The sequence below is a fragment of the Arachis hypogaea genome, chromosome 14 (assembly GCF_003086295.3).
Source record: "Arachis hypogaea cultivar Tifrunner chromosome 14, arahy.Tifrunner.gnm2.J5K5, whole genome shotgun sequence".
Taxonomy (NCBI): Eukaryota; Viridiplantae; Streptophyta; class Magnoliopsida; order Fabales; family Fabaceae; genus Arachis; species Arachis hypogaea.
This window is the reverse complement of record NC_092049.1, coordinates 58,448,996-58,454,215: the sequence shown is the minus strand read 5'-3', so window position 1 is coordinate 58,454,215 and position 5,220 is coordinate 58,448,996. Positions and strand designations below refer to the sequence as shown.

Genomic DNA, 5,220 nt, shown 5'->3' with positions numbered 1-5,220 from the left:
CAGTCATCCCTTCCCAGATCCTACTCGGAATACCACAGACAAGGTTTAGACTTTTCGGATCTCAGGAATGGCCGCCAATAATTCTAGCTTATACCACGAAGGTCCTAATCTTAGATTAGAAACCCAAGAGATATGCACTCAAGCTATTGCAGATAGAACAGAGGTGGTTGTCAGGCACGTGTTCATAGGTGAGAATAATGATGAGTGTCACGGATCATCACATTCATCAAGTTGAAGTGCGAGTGAATATCTTAGAATAGAAATAAGCGTGATAGAATGAAAAACAGTATTAATTGCATTAATTCATCGAGACACAGCAGAGCTCCTCACCCCCAACCATGGAATTTATAGACTCATGCCATCAAAGATACAATATGAAACGTGTAAAGTGTCACGAGGTCTGTAAATACAATAGCAAAAGGTCCTATTTATAGAAAACTAGTAGCCTAGGGTTTACAGAAATGAGTAAATGATGCAGAATCCACTTCTGGGCCCACTTGGTGTGTGCCTAGGCTGAGCATTAAAGTTTGACATGTAGAGACTTTTATTGGAGTTAAACGCCAGCTTTTGTGCCAGTTTGGGCGTTTAACTCCAGCTTTTGTGCCAGTTATGGCGTTTTGATGCCAGAATTTTTATGCTGACTTGGAACGCCGGTTTGGGTCATCAAATCTCGGGCAAAGTATAGACTATTACATATTGCTGGAAAGCCCAGGATGTCTACTTTCGAACGCAATTGAGAGAAAACCAATTGGACTTTTGCAGCTCTAGAAAAGCCACTTCGAGTGCAGAGAGGTCAGAATCCAACAGCATCTGCAGTCCTTTTGCAGCCTTTGAATCAGATTTTTGCTTAGGTCCCTCAATTTCAGCTAGAAAATACCTGAAATCATAGAAAAACACACAAACTCATAGTAAAGTCCAGAAATGTCATTTTTGAATAAAAACTAATAAAAACACAATAAAAACTAACTAAAATATACTAAAAACATACTAAAAAAATGCCAAAAAGCGTATAAATTATCCGCTCATCACAACACCAAACTTAAATTGTTGCTTGTCCCCAAGCAACTAAAAAAAAGTAGGATAAAAAGAAGAGAATATACAATAAATTCTGAAAACATTCTATGAAAAGCAGTCTTAATTAGATGAGCGGGGCTATTAGCTTTTTGCTTCTGAATAGTTTTGGCATCTCACTTTATCCTTTAAAGCTCAGAATGATTGGCATCTATAGGAACTCAGAATTCAGATAGTGTTGTTGATTCTCCTAGTTCAGTATGTTGATTCTTGAACACAGTTACTTTATGAGTCTTGGCCGTGACCCTAAGTATTTTGTTTTCCAGTATTACCACCGGATACATAAATGCCACAGACACATAACTGGGTGAACCTTTTCAGATTGTGACTCAGCTTTGCTAGAGTCCTGATGCCAGGGGATTTTGGCCAGTTTCACTGACCTTTTCTTTACTATTTTTAGGGTAGTTTCATCCATTTCCTTAGGAAATAAGCTAGTTTTGGGTAGATATTCACTAACATCTTGATTCAAGCATACATTGAGCACTTTACATGATTTCATGAGGATTTTGCATGAATTTAATGAAAAATTGGATGTTGCATTTCCCATGACTTGGACTAAAACTTTGATGCACTTTATTGCTTGATTTTAGGACAAAGGAAGCAAAGAAGAACCACATTAGTGGCTACGTTAGTTACACTAACGTTAACACTAACGTGGAATGGGAGTAACTTGCAAAGTTAATGAGAAAAGTAATTGCCAATAACGCTCTCGAAGCCATCATTGCCCACGTTAAGAGTTCACGTTAACTAAGTTAACGTGAACTCTAACGTGGAAGAAAGGAAATGGAGCCAACGTTAGTGACACTTAACATTATCACTAACGTTGGACCAAGCTCATAAGTGGCCACATTAGTTGCCACGTTAACTTAGTTAACGTGGCCTCTAACGTTAAGAAGTAAAAGGGAAGCCAGCATTAGTGACATTCAACTTTATCACTAACGTTGGCCAAGTCACAATAAGCCACGTTAACTCCCACGTTAACTTAGTTAATGTGGAAGTTAACGTGAAGAAGGGGGGTGATCGCCAACGTTAGGGACACCCAACATTGTCACTAATGTTGGAATGAGCCCACACAAGCCACTATGAGCCACGTTAACTCCCACGTTAACTTAGTTAACGTGAAAGCTAACGTGGATAAGGGAATGATGAGCCAACGTTAGTGACACTCAACTTTGTCACTAACGTTGGAGATGGCTAGCATGGCCACGTTAGAAGCCACGTTAACCTAGTTAACGTGGACTCTAACGTGAGAAATAGGGGCACATTGGAACGTTAGTGACAATGGTAAGTGTCACTAACATTCTCGAAGGTTGGCAAGCCTACGTTAAAAGAGCCACGTTAACTAAGTTAATGTGGACTCTAATGTAGGGAAGGGGGAGATTTCTCAACGTTATTGGGAAAGGCAAGTCCCAATAACGTGTGCGAAGGACAAAGAGGCAACGTTAGTGGCAACGTTTATGCCACTAACATTGAAGATAACGTGGCTCTTACTTGGGAGAGGAACGTTAGTGAAAAAGGTGATTGTCACTAACGTTCTCGAACCCATATTTTCACTGAACGTTAACACCACTAACGTCCTGAGCTAAAGTCTCTGCCCACTTCACACTTTCTCTCTGCAAGTAAAGCCAAGCCCAATGAAGAAGAGAACTACTTCAAACTCAAGATCCAAAGGCCCATACCCAAGACTTGAAGAGCTAACTAGAAGAACAGAAGAGTAGTATATATAGGAGTAGCTTTGAATTAAATTGCGAGTTTGGAAATTATAGGGAGCCTCTTGGCATAGAACTACTCTCTGTATTTTACTTTCTCTGCACTTCTAGTTTCATAATGTATTCTCCATCTTTGTTTTCATTTTCCAGAGCTATGAACAACTAAACCCCTTTCATTGGGTTAGGGAGCTCTGTTGTAATTTGATGGATCAATACTAATTTTCATTATTCTTCTTCCATCTTTTCTCTTGATTTTACTTGAAAGCTTTCGATCTTCATCCAATTGGATAGTTATCTTGGAAAAGAAGCTATTCAAACTTGGATCTCTTCTGAACCTTGAAAGAGGAATGAAGAGATCATGCTAGAAATGCTTTCTCATGCTAGACCAAATTGGGTTTGGATAGATATGTGACTATAATCCTCTCAACACTTGATTTGGGAAATGCATGTCGTATAATCAGTGACCATACTTCATCTCTTCTCATGAGCAATTGACCAAGAAATTGGCTATTGATCAAGATTTGAGAGATTGAATTACAAGGAATTATAATTCGATCACTTAAGATTGCCAAGGAGATCAATGAGTGCATTGATTGAGGAAGAGATGAAAATGAAATTGATCCGGAGAATGCAACATCTCCTGAGCCCAATGAACTCCCCATTTCTGATCTTACCCATTCTCTTTAATTTCTGTCATTTACTTTTATGAGCAATTACTCCATTCCCATTTAAAATTCTGCAATTTACTTTCCATCATCTACATTCAGCTCTTTATTTCCAGCATTTACTTTTCTGTTATTTACTTTCCCGCCATTTAATTTTCTGCAATTCTCAACTCAAATTCTGATTCGCTCAACTAGAACATTCCTCTAGTTAAAGTTGCTTGATCAATCAATCCCTGTGGGATTCGACCTCACTCTATTGTGAGTTTTTACCTGACGACAAATTCGGTACACTTGCCGAAGGAAATTTGTTATGAGACAAGTTTTCCGTTCATCAAGTTTATGGCGCCGTTGCCGGGGATTGATTGTGCATCAACAATGATTAAATTGGAGGATAACTAGATTGAGCATTTTTATTTTTGTTTGATTTAATCTTCTGTTTGAGTCATTTACTTTCAGTTTTAGTTAATTTCTTCCCTTCCCCCTACTTTTTCTTGTTATTTACCATTCATTTCACTAACCCACTAACTGTTTGATATATTGCATCACTCACACTAACAGTAATTCTGACAGATATACTTTCTGCACCTATTCTCTTTGCTTATACTTGTTGGTTGTATGACAGGGAGAAGAAGCAGTGCTTCAACTTCCTTTGATTCTGAACCTGAGAGAACCTTCCTTAGACTAAGGAGGAAGGCAAGAGAAAAATGTGTAGTTGGTGCTGAAGAAGAGGAGGAACACTTTGAGGAATACTTTGAACCAAATATGGAAGAAAACATGGAAAACCATCGTGAAGAAGAAGCTCACAACCATGGCGGAGGAAGACGAGCAAATCATGCTGGGGAGGATAGAAGAGTTTTAGGCTCTTACATCAACCCAAACCCAGGAAACTGTGGAAGTAGCATTCAAAAGCCAACCATCCATGCCAACAATTTTGAACTAAAACCACAGCTCATCACCCTTGTTCAGAACAACTGTTCGTTCGGAGGAAGTGTCCAAGAAGACCCCAATCAACATCTAACCACCTTCCTGAGAATATGTGACACAGTGAAGTCTAATGGTGTTCATCCTGACGCTTATAGACTGCTCTTATTTCCATTCTCACTCAAGGATAAGGCAGCCAAGTGGCTGGAGTCTTTCCCGAAGGAGAGCTTGACAACTTGGGAAGATGTGGTGAACAAATTCTTAGCAAGATTTTACCCTCTCAACAAATCAATAGGCTGAGAGCTGAGGTCCAAACTTTCAGGCAACAAGATGGTGAGACTCTGTATGAAGCATGGGAGAGGTTTAAAGACCTAACAAGGAGGTGCCCACCAGATATGTTCAATGAATGGGTGCAGCTGCACATTTTCTATGAAGGGCTCTCTTATGAGTCAAAGAAGGCCGTAGACCATTCATCCGGAGGATCTTTGGACAAGAAGAAGACCATTGAGGAGGCCATAGATGTCATTGAAACTGTAGCAGAGAATGACTACTTCTATGCTTCCGAAAGAGGGAACACGAGAGGAGTAATGGAGCTAAACAATGTAGATGCTCTGCTGGCCCAAAACAAGCTCATTACCCAGCAGCTGGCTGACCTCACCAAGAAGATGGAGAGGAACCAAGTAGCAGCAATCGCCACTTCATCAACAACCCAAGAAGGAGTGAATGAAGAAGTAGAGGGTAGTCAGGAGCAAGCCAACTACATTGGGAATTCACCTAGGCAGAACCATGATCCATACTCCAAGACCTACAACCCTGGATGGAGGAATCACCCAAACTTTGGGTGGGAAAATCAA

General features: G+C 40.0%; 1 non-coding gene across 1 annotated transcript; it reads right to left on the bottom strand.

The window, feature by feature from the left end:
• Positions 1–4,659: 4,659 nt before the first annotated feature.
• Positions 4,660–4,766, bottom strand: LOC112745540 (small nucleolar RNA R71). The gene has a single exon (XR_003173462.1). It is a non-coding gene; the product is annotated as a small nucleolar RNA R71 (small nucleolar RNA).
• Positions 4,767–5,220: the final 454 nt, after the last annotated feature.